Source organism: Ornithorhynchus anatinus, chromosome X5 (assembly GCF_004115215.2).
Source record: "Ornithorhynchus anatinus isolate Pmale09 chromosome X5, mOrnAna1.pri.v4, whole genome shotgun sequence".
Lineage (NCBI taxonomy): Eukaryota > Metazoa > Chordata > Mammalia > Monotremata > Ornithorhynchidae > Ornithorhynchus > Ornithorhynchus anatinus.
In genome coordinates this window covers 41,944,094-41,964,802 of record NC_041753.1, presented here as the reverse complement: position 1 = coordinate 41,964,802, position 20,709 = coordinate 41,944,094, and the positions used below count along the sequence as shown (strand labels likewise).

Below are 20,709 nucleotides of genomic sequence, written 5' to 3'. Positions count from 1 at the left end.
ATTTTAGCTTCCTTCTTTAAAATGATGTCAACCAGCCTGGAAACATTGGATGGATTAAGCAAACTCAGTGAAACAGCCCTCCTCCTCTGTTTCCTCCTCTACTTTCCCTCTCACCAACTCGCGGTCTTCAGTTTCATTCAGGAACAAGCCCCACAAAGGTGACAAGACTTGGTGAGAGAAGGTGCACACCAGAGTCAATGTCATGCTTTTCATTTCCACCAAAAAGAGATATGACATTTTCAAGTGTCTGTTGATCACCAAGATAATCATTTAAAGCAGCTGACAGTCTTTTAAAGTCTTCTCTTAACTGACCTTTTTAGAGGCTAAGAAGAGCAGATGATCCATATTTCCAGTTACCTTGCTGATTGCACTGCTGTGAACTCAATCCTTTTCTTGTTTAGAGAAATTGTTCAGTGGAAATAGATGATTGCAAATTTTCCTCAATTTAGCTTACAAAAATCTAAGCAAAAATAAACGCTCCTCTCTCTGTCAGGTAACTTGAGCACACCGCAAGACCCTGATTGACATGCAAACAAGTGAATGCAGAGGGTCAGCAGCAATGCAATTGAGGAAAGTGGGATTGAGGTGATGGTGGGGGGTTGGGGCGGGGTGGTGCTGGAAGGGAAGTTAGTTCCAGACACCTAATCAGTGGACTAGAGTGATTTTAATGAGCTGGTAATTTACAGTTTTGGGGGTGGGTGTATGGAACATTCTCTGCAGCTCTTTACGATCCCAGAGTTTAATTAAGGCGATGCAGGGTGGGTTCATATAGCAACAGACTTGTGTAATTCCATCTGCTCGGCTCTTGGAACAGTACAGGAAGCAATTGACAGGGCACTTGGGGTTTACATCTGGAAACAACATGTTTCAAAGAGTTTATAAATCCTACATTCAGGGAAGGAAGAAAAAATGGAGAAGGGAGAGGGAGTGATTGCACGAGGGGAAACACACCACCAAACAAGAGGCATTTTCTTTAAGAGACGCTGGGCAGGTTGTAAAAGACTAAAACTTTCTGATGTCAGGGTCATTTGCTGATCATAATTGATAAAGCGTGTTTGTTTAGTCCCATATGATAACAGAAGGGACTTCAGGCTCTCATCTTTGCATTTTCCTTGTCTCAAAGGAGTCTGGGAGGAATTGAATCTGTAGGGAGAGTTCTGCCAGATCTCTGCTCTTGAATGACTAAGTCTGCTCAGAGAATCATCGACACCGTCATGGAAGTCCCACTGCTGCTGCTGCTGCTGTGTGCCTTCTAAAGGCAGCTTTCTCATTGCTCTTCAGGGAATTCCTCTTACTGGCATCACCTTGGGGACTGCTGATTTGACTCTCTTAAACTCTGATATGACCCCAACTGCATTTTGGGCTTTCCCATCATTCCACCTCATCTCTCCACCCCATTGCCACCCTAGATGATCTCATGACAGTTCCCCATGTCCAGAAGAGGGGGCAGCAAGAACAACCAGCACACCCAGCTAGTAGGTGTCATCAGGCAAACTCCTGAACTAATTCCTTGCTTCAGATTATTTTCCCAGCTGCTCCACGCAACTACCACCTCAGCACATATGCACTTCAGCCACCTGTAGCACACTTATTCACATGTAGATAATAATTAATGATAATTGTGGTGTTTGTTCAGCACTTACTATGTGCCAGGCACTGTACTAAGCACTGAGGTGGATATAAGCAAATCGAGTTGGACACAGTCCCTATCCCCTATGGAGCTCACAGTCTTAATCCCCATTTTGCCGATGAGGTAACTGAGGCAAGGAAGTTAAGTGACTTGCTCAAGGTCACCCAGCAGACAAGTAGCAGAACTGGGAACAGAACCCAGGTCCTTCAGACCCCCCAGTTCTGTGCTCTATCCATGCTCTATCCACTAGGCAACACTGCTTCTCTCCATAAATTTATGTATTCTACATCGTAAGCCCTTATTCACTGACCTATCCATATTTCTATTCTCTTTTTCCTAGGTGGAAATTATTTTGAGCCTCACTCCTCCATTATACTCTAAGCTCTCCTTGAGGCCAGGGGTGGCATCTTCTACCTCTATTGCATTCCCTAAACACTTAGTACAGAGCTCTGCACACAGTAGATGCTCAGTCAGTACAAACTAATAGAACAAAAGCCCACTGTGGCCTACTGCTTTTGAATCCTATCATGCTGAATTGCAACAGAAAGTACTGCTATCAATTCTTGCTTCTGTTAGCAGCCTACCATGTGGCATGTTGTAAGGGTTGACCTCTTGAAGCAGCGAGGCTTAGCGGATAGAGCATGGGCCTGGGAGCCAGAAAGACCCGGGTTCTAATCCCGGCTCTGCCATGTGTCTGTGTGACCTTGGGCAAATCGCTTCACTTCCCTGGGCCTCAGTTACTTCATTTGTAAAATGGGGATTAAGAGTGTGAGCCCCATGTGGGACAGAGACTGTTTCCAACCTGATTAACTTGCATCTACCTCAGTGCTTAGAACAGTGCTTGGGACATAGTAAGTGCTTAACAAGTACCATTATTATAAATTTTATTAGGTGCGCTCTGTGCAGACATGGCCAGGAAGCATTCCCAAAGAGGAAGGTATCACTCGGGCTGTCTTACTCAATACTGAGGCTTCTTTCATTCTTACCTAACAGCAAATCCATTTCTTTAGGAACTTCCACTCTTTATTCTGCACCTCAGCTATCTTGCGTTGGAGTTAATGCCTCATGCCATGGAAGGGAAATGTTTTGTCTGAAGAGATGGAGGTGTCCTTCTTGGAAGTAGGAAGAGTAGGGCATAGTTCTGTCACCTGAGGAGGATAACCGAAGGAAAAACAACACTGAAAACCTCCTTTCCATTTGACAATGTAAAATGGATCTTTCACTCAGACCAAAGACCTGGATCTGGGAAGAAGGGAGATCAGGGGAATGGAAGGGCTGTGGCTAGATATCCACAGGAGGATGATTGATTCCTCAAGGTTACGTAAGCTGCAGCCAGGTCTGGCACTAGCTGCTTGGCAGTCCTAGGCAGGCTGGCATTTCCCAGATTTGGGGAGGAGAATTTAAAGAGTGGAACTACCTGCTGCTTCAGTTGTTCCACTCCTTATATATCACCCCCTACCTGGATTGAGCCCAGGAGTCAGAACCGTGTTATAGTTTGCCCAATTCCAAGAAAAACACTGCTGTTTCTTCCAGAAGAAGGCACAGATTTACAGGGCGGTCATTTTGAGGCCTTTTCAAAGCACAAAGTATACCTTGAAATCAAATATGAAATCACAAAATGAATGCTATCTGTGTGTGGTGGCAATAGGGAGTTGCTTTGGAAATGAAGTGCAGTGGACTAGAAGCAACATGCTTCTAGTTCCAGAGGGAGCATGAAAATTAGTGGCAGAAAAGCCCATGTATAAATGTTTTGCATTTGTTCTGTTTTGAAGAGTGTTAGGAAACCCCAGGAACTTTTGTATACACAATGGGAAAGATTCACACATTGGCTCTATCTTGTTCCCTTTCTTAAGTTGGTTTGCAGGGAGTATTGTAGCCACAGATGGACATCAAATACTTCCTGTCAGAGGGAAGTTGGAAGGGTGAGACTGGAAGTTGGGGCTTAAATAATTTTTTTGAGTTTCTGTTCTTGTGGGACCATCAGAGATAAAATGATTCTCTCTGCTTCAGAACTGGAACACTTACTTTTATCACCTGAAGGCAATTTTAAGTTTTAATAGATCCTAGAAGAAGATTGACGGGTATCATGGTTGTGTTTACCCGAGCAGGCAGTGAGTTCCTAGGACATGAATGATTCAACACTTTTTTTCCTCATTTGACACTACAACACAGCCCCTCTAGCTTTAAGAATAACCAATTAACCTTTCTCAGGAGGAAGAGTGGAGAAGGAATAAAGGGGTCTGTGATGTTTGTGATAACATGTCAGTAACGGATGTTGCTAGAGATTTATTGGCAGTAGGACTGAATGCCATTTTAATTTAGGGAGCTTACCCTCTCAATCTTTTCAAAACATCTAGATTACAAATCCTCCCACCACCCCCCCAACAAAAAAACACCCTCAAAAGAAACCAAAAACTACCAATTTCTTCCCTTAGCTCTTACGTACATATCTTTATACTTCTTTTTACTTCCTCCTATCTGTAATTTATTTTAGTGTCTGACTTTTCCTCCAGAGGGTAACAACCTTGAGGGCAGGGATCTTGCCTACTTACTGTATTGTACTCTCCCAAGTGCTTAGCACAGTGCTCTAAACACAGTAGACTCTAAGCTCCTTGAGGGCAGGGATGGTGTCTCCTTACTCCATTGTACTCTCCCAAATTTTCTGCACACAGTTGTTCCTTAATAAATACTATTGGTTGATAGGCTAATTCTCTTGCTTTACCTAAGAATTAAGAGTCTGAAAACATTTACCCCTGGACCATATGCATTCTTTCTTACACTGACTTCCCTTCTTATTTCAGAAAACACATAGTTGAACTTCATTTTGAAAATGACCCTTGCCTAACTGACAATCCAATCTACACTGTGTTCAGGGAAAGGAAGTTCCTGTTTGCCACTTGCAAGACCTGTTGCTAATTTCAACACTGCCTCTTAGGCTTCCAATCTTCCCCAGGTGTCTTTCACGGCATCATAGCTCTGCTGAGTATGACATGTACAGGGAATGGATGACAGCAGGTTACCCATGCAACTATTGAATGGGGATCTGAAAGGGTTCAACCCCTGAGAACAGAAATAACCTTTTAGCGAGGTGGTGAAGATGATGTGTCACTACAGTGGACTGTTGAGAGACCTCCACAGCAGACAGGCAAGCTTGGCAGGCAGAAATCAGGAGAGGAGTTGCTGTCCTAAAGACAAAAATCTTTGTGAAAACTGAGGTATAAGGTGGGAGTGTATAAAACAGAGACATTCTCAACATATGCACTAGTACAACAAAGTCCTATCCTGACCGGTAAACAATGCAGAAGGATGTGTTGATCCCACATGAATCTTTTCAGCCATATCCTCATAGATGAGTATAGCAACATCTATGTATATGAAAGGCAGCAACATATGTGTGCATGTGTGTGTGTGTGTGTGTGTGCATCCGTGCTATTTTAACTGCATAACTTATATTTAATGATTCATTTTTCATGCCTTGCATCCTATTTCAGTTGAAAAAGATCCCAGTCACTGATCTGGAAAGACCTGGGAGAAATTACTGCTGCTTCACACCAAGTTACCACCCATCTTGAGATCTGTTCTCTCCAGCTGCATTGCTCTGTGCAAAATTAAGAGCATAAAAAACAAGAAGGATATCATCTGGTGGTTTCCTAGTGGATTTGGAGGTGTCCCCCAAAACATCCTCTTCTTTACCTCTTTCTTCTCCAGACTCCCTCACTCCTAAAGAAAATGGTGGAGAATCATCCCCAAAGTTTTAAAGTAGACACAACTGGAATGCACTCCAAGTTAGTCACCATGCTGCTAATGAGCTAAACTCCCTAAGCCATGGGAAGGGGAAGCTGCTCAGAGGTAAGCATGGATTGGGGAGGCAGAATGGTCTAGTGGATAGAACATGGGTCTGTGAGTCAAAAGGACCTGACTTCTAATCCCTGCACTGCCACTTGTCCGCTGGGTGTACTTGGGCAACTCATTTAACTTCTCTGTGACTCTGTTACATCATATGTAAAATGGGGATTAAGACGGAGCCCTATTTGGGACAGGGACTGTGTCCAACTTGATTAGCTTGTATCTATCCCAGCCCTTAGAACAGTGACACAAAGTAAGAGTTACCAAATAAGATTATTATTATTGGATTGGGCAAAAACTTCAGGTATCATTTTTGTCCAACCAGTCCACCTTTGGCAAATCAAAAATTCAAAAGTTCAAACCCCTTTTTCACAAAACAGATGATAAATATAATTTTCTGGAGACCTTTCACAACTGTTTAACTAACTTTCAATTCAGTCTAACTGTCTAGCCTGAAGGCTAGAGGGTGGACTAGCTGGCCAATGGCGATCCCCCATCTCATAGCTGGGAGAAATTACATAGATGGGAATTAAACATGGTCTCTGTCCCTTGCGGGGCTCACAGACTAATAATTGTCTACCTGTTCTTTTGTGTTGTGCTCTCCTAAGGGCTTAGTACAGTGCTCTGCACACAGTAAGTGCTCAATAATCACTGATTGACCTCAGATTTCTAGAATTCTATGGTGCTCGTAGAAGTAGAGATGAAGAAGGGCAGGAATTTGCTTAATAACAGTGCAAACATCTTTTCTATGTAGTGCTTTTGTCAGCACTTTATAAAGGAAAAACACAGAAACCTGACCTCAGGACTTGGTAAGGTAAAGAAGAAACTGACTTTTGAATGTTTTGCTTTCAAATATATGAGGGTTTTTAGTCCTTTAGTCCTATATTGATGCTTGGAGGTCTTCACACGGTTTCTTTATTTTTCACATCTCTGGAGTTGGCCTTTCGACAGCCAGAGAGAAACGGTAACATTCCAAAACATAAATGCATTTTGAAAGTTAATGTCTTGATATTTACAATAGGAAACCTGTGAGGATATGTTGACTCCTGTTTTCAATCAACATCAACTGGCAATATCTTTCAAGATAAATAGATCTTCACATATATGTCAGAGGAAGTCAGGATCTGCCACTTGTGTTGCTGGCAGTGAAACTGAAATCTGGAAGTGCTAATGATGCTGTTGGAAAAGGAGAACTTTAAATCAAACAATGAATTCTCCAGTCTCTGGTTTGGTGGATCGGCAGTTTGACTTTTATACCTGGCTTTGGATCTCTGTAGTTTTCTTTTTTTTTCAATTTAAAGAATATTTTTCCTTATTTTTTCTTATTTTCAGGGATTGTGCTGAGTCATACCAGTGTCAGTCTCACTCTGTTTGCAGTGGATCTTGGGAATGGATCATGGGAAAGTATGAGGACTTTCCCTTCTCTAAGTTTTGCACTTGGAGGGTCCAAGAAATTGACATCAAGCAACTCAATGGCCTTATCAGTTGAAGCCATTGATCTTCCTTACTGTGGCCCCAGTTCACTGCCTTCACCAGTGAGGGCACATATCCCAGGCTTTTCTCCTAGGGCCCACCAAAAACTAATAATGATCTCCAGATTTGAGTCCTTGACCATTTAATGCTCTGCCAGTGGCTGCTTCTCTGGAACTCATGGACCAGACTGTCTTCTACTGAGGGTTGTGGGAAGGTTCCTGTCAGAGTTTTAAGGTTCCCAGGTTCTAAAGGAGTTCTCCCATGAAGCTTCATGGGGATCCACTGCTTATTCTATGTCCTGGACAGAGAAGACCAAGCATTCTCCACCACGAGTGTCAAGCAACGTTTTGCTTGATGTGATAGTAGGGTTTTACTTATTCATATACTCTCAAGAACATATTGCTTTAGACAATAGATCTTTGTCTTTGTTTGCTAGCTCTGAGCAACAGAGAATTTATTCTGGCACCACTTTAACAAGGGAACACAGCACATTTGCTTTTTTTTCCAACAACTCTATCCCTTCCAGATAATGGCATGGTAAATGACACATTTCTAGGTCAACAAATACAACTGAGAAATTTATGACTTTGTCGGGGATGAGACAATTTGCAGGAAAAAGAAAGGCCGATGCATATAAAGTGTGCCTGAGGCCATTTGAGGGACAGTAATTAATTTCAGATGAGCTCTGAAGAGCTGTGGAGATAATGTTAAAAATCACCAAGAGGCTGTAGAACTGTTTCCAATAAGATTTCCTCAGAATCCCATGCTTTTTCCCCAGATGTGTATGATAGTTATAGCATGAGCTAACGGTTCTGTATGGGGGCTATAAATCTTGATGCAACCCACAGCCTGCCATCATGAATGATGTGTCTCCTTGTGCCTTGCAGAATCAGACTCTGATGGTGGCTGAATATTTTTTTCTTCTTGAAATGGAGGGATTTCTAATGCTCTGTTTCAGGGAGATTGGGAACAGAGGACTTTTTTTGCTCTTTTCAATGGGCAAATTCAATAGGAGGAGAGAAAGGATTCCAAGCTCGCTTACATAGAGACTTTACAGGGTCTGTGCAAGGTGTGGTGATTACGCACACAGCAATCTATACCTGCTTACCTTCTCCATTACACTCTAAGCTCCTTGGGGGCAAGGACTCCTCTTTTACTTCAATTATAAATTCCCCAGTGGAAGGCAAAGTCACACGAGGACAGCGACAGGAATCAGGAGAGAGGTTACTAAGGAAACAAATCAATCTATCTATTAGGGGTATTTATTTGAGCACCTATGGTGAGCAGAACACTGTATTAAGCACTTGCAGGAGTACAGTCAAGTTAGAAGGTGATCCTCACCCTCAAGGATTTTATAATCTAGTGAGAGACAGACCCAAAATCTTTACAGATCAATCCATTGCATTTATTGAACACTTACTGTGTGCAGGGCACAGTAGTAAGCAGTTGGGAGAGTACAATGTAGCAGAATTGGTAGACACATTCCCTGCCCATAAGGCTCTTACCATCTAGAGGATGAGGAAGAAGAGAATGGAGAGATGGATATGTGGTTGAGTTAGTGTTTAAATAGTAGAGTATGCAAATCGATATGTACTGAAGTTCTACTGGTGGGTATGAGTATATAAGTGCATAGGAGAGCAAAAGTACTGAGGTAGTAGCTGAGGGGATATGACCTGGGGAGAGAAATAATAAATCAGGTAGGAGGTGGGATTTCAGAAAGGCACTGAAGATGGAAAGTCAGAAAATTATTCTGACTATTCCATCTAAAAAAAACATAAAGAAAATCATGTCTTTACACCAGAGTTAATTTTCAGTACTCCAGAGAAGCAGCATGGCCTTGTGGAAAGACCACGGGCCTGGGAGTCAGAAGATCTGGGTTCAAATCATGACTCTACCGCTTATCTGATGTGTGACCTTGGGCAAGCCACTTCACTTCTCTGGGCCTCAGTTTCCTCAATTGTAAAATGGGGATTCAATACCTGTTTTCTCTCCCCCTTAGACCGTGAGCGTCAGTAGGAAAGGGACTGTGTCCACCCTGATTATCCTGTAGCTACTCCAGAGCTTAGTGTAGTACTTTGCAAAAGGTAAGTGCTTAACAAATATCGCAGTTAGTATTATTTCCCTTGGAGACTGTAGGAGAGGTGGAATCGGTGTACAGGATTTTTGACCTTTAAGAATGAATCTGACAGCTAGAAGGAAGAAGAGGTGCTTGTTTTTTTAAAAAAAACTAAATGCAGGATTCATTTGGGACCCACAGTGAGTTAGATGCTGCAGGACCATCACTGTGACTCGGATCTTGAGAATTGTAAGTAGGTCCCAGGAATCTGGATGTGTGATGTTTTAAAGAACAGCTCAAAGATATGTTAAGATCTAGGATAGGCAGCTTATTTAAGGTAGAGATTTAGAGCAATTTAAAAAGCATTTGAAGATGAGTTGAGAAAATCTGGTATTTGTTAAGTGTTTACTATGTGCTGGGCACAGTACTAAGGGCTGGGGTGGACACAAGCAAATCAGGTTGAACACAGGCCCTGTCCCACATGGGGCTCATAGTCTCAATCCCCATTTTACAGTTGAGGTAACTGAGGCACAGAGAAGTGAAGTGACTTGCCCAAGGTCACAATGACAGTGGGGAAGAATTTCAGAGGTTAAAAGTGCAGTGAAACTCTGTAAGCATAGGTCGTTTTATAGTGAGGATCCTGAGAATTCTAGGCATCAGAAAACTTCCTGACAGTAAAGAACACATAGGTTGTATCTATAGGTTGTGTATTTTTTAAAGATACTTTTTGGCAAAAGGAAAAATAAATTTTTTGGCCCAAATCTAAACGGGACAAAATTAACATTAAATATCAATTGAAAATTAATGGAGATTGTGGTAGGGAGGCCAGGTTAACATTTTCAGAGCCATCACTCTTACCCTGAGCAGCGCTGCAACAGGGGTGCGATTTGCTTGGCAATCATGTGATCTCTGAGGTTGTCTGAGTGCCCTATGGAGCCTAGCAATCTCAAGGCAAAAGGATAGAATTACTTTCCTACATGGTGCCACCTGCCCCTCCTCCCCCCGCACCATCCCCCCTCCTACCTCCTTCCCTCTCCCCTTTCCCCAGGCGTGAGGCAATCCAGATGCCACCCTTTGGTGCCCACCCCCTGGCGTCCCCAGCAGAGCACAGGAAGGCATATTCAGAGCTGTCCTGGAGCAGTCATGAAAGTGGGGAAAGGCAGGCAGAGAAGAGAATTAAAGTCTTCCTTTTTGACATTTAAAAAAAATGTCCTTCATTCTTTTTCTTTATTCTGAAGGTTTTACTCCAGAGACAAGGTGAAGATGGAGAAATGGGGGAGGTGGGGTGTCGGGGTGGGGGGGAAAGGCAGGTAGGCAGAGAAGAGACTCCATAATCCACTACTTAATGGAATCATCTCAAAGGATTACACTTCATTAATGTATCATAGCACAAAATCTGGGCAAATGTTGTAGAAACCCTTGAGCCTGCCCTAGAAACCCTCTTGACAGCGCATGCAACAGACTTATGGTGAGCAGTTCAGGAGTTTTACACCCCACACTACTGCTGCTCTTGATGGGTTTGGAATAATCTTTAGAGTGCAAGAAGACTGGTTGCAGATCAGAGGAAGTCTGTGGTTGCCAGCATTCCTCTTATGCTCCCTCCCCAGCAGAGCTGTCAAGCAAATGACCTCCCAGACCAATAAGGGAGCATGTATGAAGTTGCAATCTCATGGCAAAAAAGTGTTTATTTTCACTAGCTCCGCCTAATATTTCCCAGCCTTCCTTTGCTGAACTGTGAAAAAAATAGGAATTCAGTTGACTAGCATCGACATTTAGTGCCATTATGTTGCAGGCCAATTGGGAGACATTTTTTTTTTTACCTACTTAGATTTATCCCACACAGATACAGATTGAGAGAGATATGACTAAGACAGTGATATTGATTTTTCCCTATCATAAAAGCAAACCTATTTATTCTATTCAATGGAATCAACCCGTTGCCACATCAAGAATGGTCACTAACCTATTCCGAGTGCAGAAACACTTCTATGAGTAGCAGAACGTTTTGGGTTCTTCAGCAAGCCTTCAAGATCATTCTTGGTAACAAGAGCTGGATGAGGCTCCAGAAGATGCCGATTTCTATTTTCCTACTTTGAATGGAAGGGTGGTGGGACAGTACAAAAGAGAATCTGTAAAATGGAGGGAAAGTTGGCCTATATTTATAAAGCATAGTGATAAAAGATTAGAGATCTGTCCCCTTCATTTGATTGGGAGTAGCCACCCCCATGAGAATGTAAAACCTTCAAAGGCAAGACCTGGTCATTTTCTTCTTTTGTAGTTTTCCTCAACACTTAGAGCAGGGCTTTGCACAAAGTATGTGCTCAGTAATGGAGAGACTCTATCTCCCTTCTGCATCATCTATGTATTGGGTCTCTGCCCTTTAGGCATTTGCCATTTGCCCTACTATCAACTCCACAGCAGGTATGTACATATCTATAAATTATTTATTATAAAGAATTTATTTCTATTAATGTCTGTCGCCCCCTCTAGACTATAAACTTATTGCGGACAGGTAATGTATCTACCAACTCTTTTGTATTGTTCTCTCCCCAGCTCTGCACACAGTAAGCGCTCAATAAATAAATAAATGAATTGTGGTATTTGTTAAGCACTTACTATGTGCCAAGCACTGTTCTAAGTGCTGGGGGATACAAGGTGATCAGGTTGTCCCAGGTGGGGCTCACAGTTTTAATCCCCATTTGACAGATGAGGTAACTGAGGCACAGAGAAGTTAAGTGACTTGCCCAAGGTCACACAGCTGACTAGCGGCGGAGCTGGGATTAGAACCTGTGACCTCTGACTCCCAAGCCCATGCTCTTTCCACTGAGCCACGCTGCTTCTCACCATCGATTGAGTGATTGAATACTGATGATGATGATGTTAATGATCATGATAGGATGTGCTGGAGAATCGGAGTTTCCAAAGGACAACTGGTTTACCTGTTAAAATGAACATCAAGAATAGAGGGGACTCTATACTGTACTTGTGGAATTCACCTAATTATGAAGAGAGCTCACATCAATTTGACAGGAAAATAAAGGAGGGAAACTATAATGTTATTCATGTCATTGTAAAGTCAATTCAGCTAGGTCTTTACCTTTCATTCATTCATTCATTCAATAGTATTTATTGAGCGCTTACTATGTGCAGAGCACTGTACTAAGCGCTTGGGATGAACAAGTCGGCAACGGATAGAGACAGTCCCTGCCGTTTGACGGGCTTACAGTCTAATCGGGGGAGAGGGTTCAGTGATTTTTAAATGTTGATTTCTGGTAATTAAAATAATCAACAAAGGAGAAATGTTCATGAAAACCCAGAACTGCCTAGCTCCACAATATTCTTTAGTACTCCGCCCTACAGAATAACAATAAAATTAGTCTGAAATGCTAACATCTCAAATATCAGTACTAATTGGAATGATTAATTAAATGCTACAAAACAGTATTGTAAATTGTTAGTGATACATCACAGGAATTTATAGGCTTTCATGAGGGTCTCTTGAGACCATGAGCTTGTTTACTCTTGAATTAAGATCAAATTAACCTTCCCCAATTCCAAGATTTCAAATGCCTTCATCTTGGAAGCTAGAACCACTGTTTTTTCTCTAGTTCACTGCATATTTGGATGTGGATCGGAGCCACTCCAAGTGAAAAGTTTCTGGTTCAAGTTCATGCCCCCTGTCATCTGCCATGGATTTGTAGCTCTTTGCATAGTTGAAGAGAGGCACTAGATGGAAATTTTACAGCCTGGAAATTTTATGGTCTGGGATGTGAAATGAATGTGGGTTCTGTATTCTCTAAAGATCCATGCATGTTACAGACTTTGGAGAGAATTTCACAAGTCTCTATACTTAATCAGGCTGCCAGAATCTAGAGGACAGGATGTCTTCTACTAATGCCTGCTTCATTTGTTACTTGGAAAAGGAAGATGAGCCTGTGGACCCTATCTGCCTTCACAGACACTTCCCCAGTCTAAATTAGCAATTGCGGACCCCAAGGACATGTTCTCTTTATATTAGAAGCCAAGGCGCCGGCAAAAGCTGGATTTCTATCTTAATATAACTCTGCTTCTGAGTGTCTGGCCATTGATTTATACCACATCTGAGAGCAGTGAAAGCAGTTCAGCTTCAGACACTATAAGGGTCATTGCCAGGGGAGAGTGGAGTCCGATGCAGGAGAGGAGCAGAGAAGAGAGAGCTTCTTTGCCCCACATGTTTCTGGGAAATGTAGCTCTAGTAACTCTGGCCCAGTGGGCAGGTAGCCATCTACATAGCCTAGAGATGCTTAGAGTCGTGAAGTGGAGCTTCAAAAGTGAAACACTAAATCTCTGTCTCCATGGTTATGAGGTCCTCGGCTATGTGCCACTTTTGTATCCCAGCACAAAATTTTCATAGGTGGGAAGCAAAGGGTTTGATGATGGAGTTTCCTGTTGTAAATGACAGACTAGCCTCAGTCTAGTCAGAGAGACTTCAGGAAAAATAATCTGTGCAAAGGAATTGATTATAGAGCTAGTGGTTTGTGCAGGATCAGTAGCACTGTCATTCCAGCCACACATGTTTCTGCTGGGGCACAGAATGGAACAGTTGAGCAGGAGGGTAGAGGTGCAGTTCATTGTGATGGAAATGCATACATTCATTTACCAAGCTAAAGTTTATCCGTGGACATAAGGATTGCAGAATAATGCTGAGGCTGTGTCTATAGCACCATAGATGAGTAAGCAGTTTCTAGAGTAGCCACTTTGGCAGCTCTTCTTCATTCATTCAGTAGTATTTACTGAGTGCTTACTATGTGCAGAGCACTGTATTAAGCACTTGGAATATACAATTCGGCAACAAATAGAGACAATCCCTGCCCAATAGCGGGCTCACAGTCTAAACGGGGGAGACAGACAGCAAAGCAAAACAGAACAAAACAAAACATCATCAAGATAAATAGAATCATGGAGATATACACCTCATTAACAAAATAAATAGGGTAATAATAATGTTGGTATTTGTTAAGCACTTACTAGGTGCAGAGCACTGTTCTAAGCGCTGGGGTAGACAGAGGGGAATCAGGTTGTCCCACGTGGGGCTCACAGTCTTAATCCCCATTTTACAGATGAGGTAACTGAGGCACAGAGAAGTTAAGTGACTTGCCTACAGTCATACAGCTGACAAGTGACAGACCGGAATTCGAACCCATGACCTCTGACTCCAAAGCCCGTGCTCTTTCCACTGAGCCATGCTGCTTCTCTAACAATATATACAAATATGCACAGTGCTGAGGGGAGGGAAGGGGGAAGAGCAGAGGGCAGGAGGGGGGGAAGGGAAAGGGAGGAGGAGCAGAGGGAAAGGGAATCAGGTGATCAGCTTGTTCCACGTGAGCCGGTCTTCACTGCTTAATATGGCTGCTGAGCCTGTCCACCATGGGAGTTCTTTGGTAAGAAGCCTCCACAGCATTTTTAGCTGTAACCATTGTTTTTAACGATGATTATGGTGAGGATGAGAAGGAGCATGGCTCAGTGGAAAGAGCCTGGCCTCGGAAGTCAGAGGTCGTGGGTTCTAATCCCAGCTCTGCCACTTGTCAGCTGTGTGACCCTGGGCAAGTCGCTTAACTTCTCTAGGCCTCAGTGACCTTATCTGTAAAATGGGGATGATGACTGTGAGCCCCACGTGGGAAAACATGATGACCTTGTATCTACCCCAATGCTTAGAACAGTGCTTGGCACATAGTAAGCGCTTAACAAATACCAACATTATTATTATTATAATGACCATTATGGTATTTGTTAAGTGCTTCCTACCTATCAAGTAATGAACTAGGCCCTGGGGTAGAAACAATGTAATTGTTAGGTTGGTTGGACATGGTTCCTGTCCCAAAATGGACTCACAGTCTAAATAAGAGGGAGAACATGCATTGAATCCTCATTTTACAGATGAGTAAATTGAGGCAAAGAGAAGTTCAGTGACTTGCCCAAGGTCACAGAGCAGGCAAAGGGCAGAGCCAGGATTAGAACCCAGTGCCTCTGATTCCCAGGCCTGCGCTCATTCCTCTTGACAACACTTGATGGCTTAGCCTCAGAAGTTATTTGCCTCCTTGTGGCTGGTCCCCCCTGTCCTCCAGAGTAAGATTTGGGTCAAACTTTGGATGAGAAGCATGGGGATTGTTTGAATTGTCCTTGTGAAGGTCCTGGACATCATACTTTTAGATGTAGTCATATATTTAGATGTAAATATACATATGCTTCCTTGTGCTCCACTATGACACTGATAGAGGGGTTTTACCCATGTTGAAGGGGCCATTTATAGAGATGGAGATTTAGAGGAAAGCAGAGTGGTTCAGTGGAAAGAGCCTGGGCTTGGGAGTCAGAGGTGGTGGGTTCTAATCTCGGCTCTGCCACTTGTCAGCTGTGTGATTTTGGGCAAGCCACTTAACTTCTCTGGGCTTCAGTTACCTCATCTGTAAAATGAGGATGAAGACTGTGAGCCCCTCGTGGGACAACCTGATCACCTTGTAACCCCCTCAGTGCTTAGAACAGTGCTTGGCACATAGTAAGCACTTAACAAATGCCATCATTATTATTATTACCCCAGCGATTAGAACAGTGCTTGTCACATAGTAAGCGCTTAACAAATACGATAATTATTATTATTATTATGGGTGACTGATAATCCCCTCTACAAAGTGTGCATTAAAACACTGACCTATGCCATACTCTTGAACTTGCTATTTGCAGAGTCTGGTGTTTTCAATTATGACTCCTGTAGACTGTAAGCTTCTCTTGTAGATTGTAAGCCTCTTGTAAGCGGGGATCACATCTACCATCTCTATTATATTGTATTTTCTCAAGTGCCTAGTACAGTGCTCTGCACACAGTAAATGCTCAATCAATCAAATTTATTGAGCACTTACTGTGTTTAGAGCACTGCACTAAGCACCTGGGAGAGTACAATATGAGTTTGTGGACACATTCCCTGCCCCCAACGAGCTTACAGTCAAGGTATTGATTGACTGGCACCACGCATTTACTGAAATTAGGGTTGGTATGATTGATGAATGCTGACTGAAGGTCATATCCAGAATCCAGCAGTACCATCTTTTATAAGAATGAGAATCTTCTCTCTGGCCAAGTTCCAGTATAAGTGGTTTCATTGCTCAGTCAATCAATCAGTCGTATTTATTGAGCACTTACTGTGTGCAGGGCATTGCACTAAGAATTGGGAGAGTACGACACAATACAAGAGACACATTCCCTGCCCACAATGAGCTCTCGAATCTTAACCCTCACATTGTTGATGAAACCTATTTCTTCTTTTTTTCTCTGTGGAGATGGTGAATAATCTCCCTTTTCATACTAAACATCTCAAACATTATTATGTGTCTGATCTAATTGTAGAGGATCTAACCCAGGAATGAATACAGTACTTGGCACATAGACAGCTCTTAAAAATACTCCTAATAGTTATTATAATTGTTACCTCAGCCCGATTGATGACCTGTGACTTCCCCTGAAAAGGTAGCATTAGACATGAGGAATTCCCCCTACAGTGAAGGTAGGACACCATCCTGGCTATTGACCTAGGTCCTTATTCACTGGGGTTAATTGTATCTGGACCAGTCCCTATAAGTTTAGTTGCTGTAACTTGAGGTAACTTTGCAGATAACCACTCAGGAGTTACTCAACCCTGCGGTGAGTGAGTGGCTTTTCTTGTGCCCCTATCTTTGGTATTGTAAGAGGAAATGCTCAGATGAGTCCAAATAAGAGAAAAGGGCTTGGTTGGCAGCAGGAAGGGTTGAATCATATGTTTACTAACACACAGAATGGGGTCCTAATACTGAGGTTAGGGCTTCTGACCAAGAGAGGTGGTAGGATGTCTTTTCCTGGAATTGTTTCAGGCTACATTCTCATTTTTTCCAGTGCAGGGAAGGAGTTGGGAGCAGAGAGGGAGAAATGAGAAGATCGAGTTTCTTCCACTCTGATAAACCTGTGAGACTGGTGATTTCACTGTCATGGATAAATTCAGCTCCTCCTTGTGCCTGTGTATTTGGAGGCCCAGAAACCTCTGGCATATTGATAGCCCTGCCTGGCACATCCCTGCTCTCTGCACAGGAGAAGGGTACAGAAGAATGATTGGTGGGTTTGGTTGGAGGTTAGATGGCCCCATTTAAAGGGACCAGTTTATGCATTACTGCCTGCTTTGGTCTTGGAGATCAGCCTCTCCCTCTTATTTGGTTAAACTTCAAATTCATGTTTTAAAACAAGACAATGTCTTACTCTTCTAGATCAGTCTCAAATCCTTTATTTGGAGCCCAGATCTCTTAAGGAACTGTGAAGAAAAGAGAGCCCATTTGGGTGATGTTTTTGACCTATGCCAATTGTTGGTATTTAGGACACGTTAAATGAGAAGACAATTGCAGTATCCATCCATCTTTCCTACTCCTTTGGCCTATTGCTAGGAATGTCTCTTTTTCCTGGTCTTCACTTTTTCTTCCCTTCCTTCTGGGCCTGTTTATTTGACTTGCATTACAATTTTCAGAAGGGCTTGAATTACAGCTTTGAAGTAAAGAGCAACTTCAGGGCCATTGGCATGTGGCTTCACATACATAAGCCACAGCAGGTGTTGCCCAGTCAGTGAAGGAGGCCTGATTTTTTTTTTTATCCTGGGAAGCAATTCTACAGGCATTCATGTTTTCAGATTTAATTGAAACCTCAAGTGATTTCCACCACTCTTCCCCATTGTTGGGTAGGGAGCATCTCTATTTGTTGCCAAATTGTACTTTCCAAGCGCTTAGTACAGGGCTCTGCACACAGTAAGCGCTCAATAAATGTGATTGAATGAATTCCATACACTATATATTTTATTTTGTCATTGGCAAATTTGTATACAGTCCATGTCATTAGACAGCTGGTGGAAAAGTGTAGTCAGCCTTAAAACTACACAAGAATAAAATGAAAGTAAATAGAAAATACTCTAAAATGAGCACCAGCGTAGGCTTCCTAGAGTTATTTAAACTCATTTAATAATTGAATACATTATTAATAATTCATTAAGCTCTTAAAATGATACTAGCTGATAATATTGGAGAAGCAGCATGGCCTAGTGGATAAAGCACGGGCCTGGGAGTCAGAAGGATCTGGGTTCCAACTTTCTTCTCTCCTTGAAAGCCTATTAGTGGCCCAACAGTGTCTATGTTCCCATTTTCCACTCCTAGTGCCCAGCTTCCCTCCCCATGCCGTGTTCACGTGGGCCCATCGACGGGCTGACAGCGACACATTTCCCTGTTCTTCAAGTGGCCAAGTGCTCAGGGACTGTGAGCTAAGGGAGGGGACAAAGTCCAGAGAGGAAGAGATTTGGGGTGTTTTGGTCCAGAGCCACGCACAAAGGGGGAAGATTGATGTCCCCCTCGAGTCTTCTGCAAACCAGGCCGGGGGAGGGGTGGACTGTGCCAAAGGAAGGTACACTGACCTCTGGGCCCTCCCCCACCACACCAACACGTATGCCTCTGACTGTGCCAGAAGGAAGGGCCACCAACCACCTTAGAGCCCACTCAGCAAGCCCAGGGGACAAAAACTAGTCAAGTGGAGGGTCTCCACCACACATCCCAGCCTCTCCCCCACTGCAGGGGGCCTAGAATCGCTCCTGGGCAACAGCTGCCGAGCCCCCCGGCCCCTCCATCACCCTGGAGACCGAAGATCACACCTGAGGGAAGGGTCACCCTCTGCACATGGGTGGCTGAGGACTGAGCAAAGGGAAGGGGCATCATCCCCCAGCCCCACCCACCAGAAGCACTGGACTTCCCAGAGAGAAGAGTATTAATTCAATATTCTAGATACACTCTATGTAAAACACATGCAAGGCAACTTTTAGTGTCAAGAGATTGACATCTTGCAGAATTATTCACATGGGGTAATTATTATAAAGTAAATTATTTTGTACTTCGTAGAAAAGGGAGACACATAATAGCCACACTCACAAAGAGAATATATCCATAAAAGTTTTCCAGATATTGCAATCACCAACCTATGACACTTTTTTCCCCTTAAGTGGACTTAGAATGTGGAACTCCATCAGGGTAGCTTACTCACTTCTCCTGCTTTATTTTCCCTTTGTTTAACATGCAATGTGCTTAAACTCCTCAACCTCTCAGCTACCTTCAGCACTGAGAACCACCCCCTTCTCCTGAAAACATCATTTAAACTTTGTTTCCCTGAAACTGTCCTCTCCTTGTTCTCCTCCCATTTCTCTGGTTCTCCTTTTCAGTCTCTTTCAGAGGCTCCTACTCTGCATCACACTCTCTAACAGTGGGGGTGCTTTAAAATATGATACCTAATGTCCTATGGCTCTGCTGCACGAAGGGTCTGTTGTTATTTCCATTTCCTATTTTCCCCAGTTCCTTGGATAGTTTAGTTATTTTCAAATTAGTGGCAAAAAAAATAACTGTCAAAAATCTCCCCCTCAAGCAGTTTTCTTGATCTCAACTGGTTTGACCACTAAGAATAAAAAGAAAAGCCATTCATACACAAAAGAGAATAGATACCTTTTCCTCTTCTTTCCTTCTCTCCCTCTTTGGTAGCCTCTTTTCTCCACCTCCTCCCAATTTCTCATTTCCATTCTTTGCTTAGTGGAAAGAATAGACCTTGGGGCTATTCAGGTTGTTTCTGAAAGGATGATTAATTCAAGTTGGAGCAAGTGTTTGCTGTGGGAGGCCAAGTGATCACCTGGTAGCAATTGTTTCGTGAATTGTGACGTTAACATTGGAGACTGACTCAGCACTTTTGTTGATGAAAGAAATTCGGAGGGCCTTAAAAGAGAGTCTTAGCATGGATGCAAAGTTGTTGATATTAGACTGGGAATGAGTGATTCCAAGTGTTTTCATGACTTGAACATTATGGGCTCAGTATTTGGCACAAATAACAAACTTTAGAAAAACTTGGGTTCATTTATATAGCAAGTGCAATTGGATCATGTTTTAAGAAAAAGAAAGGCTTACAAAGAAAGGTTCAGAAAGCAAGTTAGTTGAAAATAAAGCTACTCCAGAACAGCAGTTTGTATAAAAGAGCAAGGGCATGGATGGAAGTTTCTTTGAAATGCACAGACCTGAAAATGAAAGCCAAAAATAACTAGCAAAATGTGCTTACTGAAATGAAGTCTGTATAATATTTACTGGGACATGTTGACCTTTTATCCTTTAGGGACTATATTAATAGATGAAGGGAGGTGTTACCTCTTTCCTGTGCAAAAATCTATTTGGCTAAAAGGTTACCGTCTGAGCACATGGCAAAGGTAGATTCTCTGAGCGAGACAACAGTTTAGAAGGGTTGATCCTCATTTCTGGGGTTATGTTTGCAAATTCTGTCTTTGGCCAAGACAGCTAATCTTGAGATCCAGAATAGAGGAGAGGGAAGGGGGCAGAGGAGAGGGGTGTGATAAGTCAAACTGAATTAATACCAGTTGAAGAGGTGTGAGTACATAGGTGAACACGGATACTCCCCAGTGACTGTCTCCTGAGTTTCTGTTGATATTCAGCAGGAAGGCCCAGGATGGTAGATTAGCAAACCTTTTGAAACTAGACCTAGCACTTGCTTTTGCTGTTAGAAGGTCACATTCTCTCAGAGAACTCAAAGAAGAAGGATGAAATCAGGGCTACTAGAACATGTGTTTTGGCTAGAATGGGATGGCAGAATTAGAGAATGTTCTTCCAGCAACATGGGCCTTTCTGGA

General features: G+C 42.8%; 1 long non-coding RNA gene across 2 annotated transcripts; it reads right to left on the bottom strand.

Moving 5' to 3' along the window:
- Positions 1–738: 738 nt before the first annotated feature.
- On the bottom strand, positions 739–19,655 carry LOC103170399. Of its 2 annotated transcripts, XR_003756049.2 has the most exons (6): positions 19,526–19,655; positions 10,969–11,134; positions 8,058–8,176; positions 4,708–4,815; positions 2,617–2,778; positions 739–851 (listed from the first exon to the last, which is right to left on the bottom strand). It is a non-coding gene; the product is annotated as an uncharacterized LOC103170399 (long non-coding RNA). The 2 variants fall into 2 exon arrangements; XR_486145.3 differs by lacking the exon at positions 739–851 and having other exon boundaries at positions 2,503–2,778.
- Between the last annotated feature and the right edge of the window lie 1,054 nt (positions 19,656–20,709).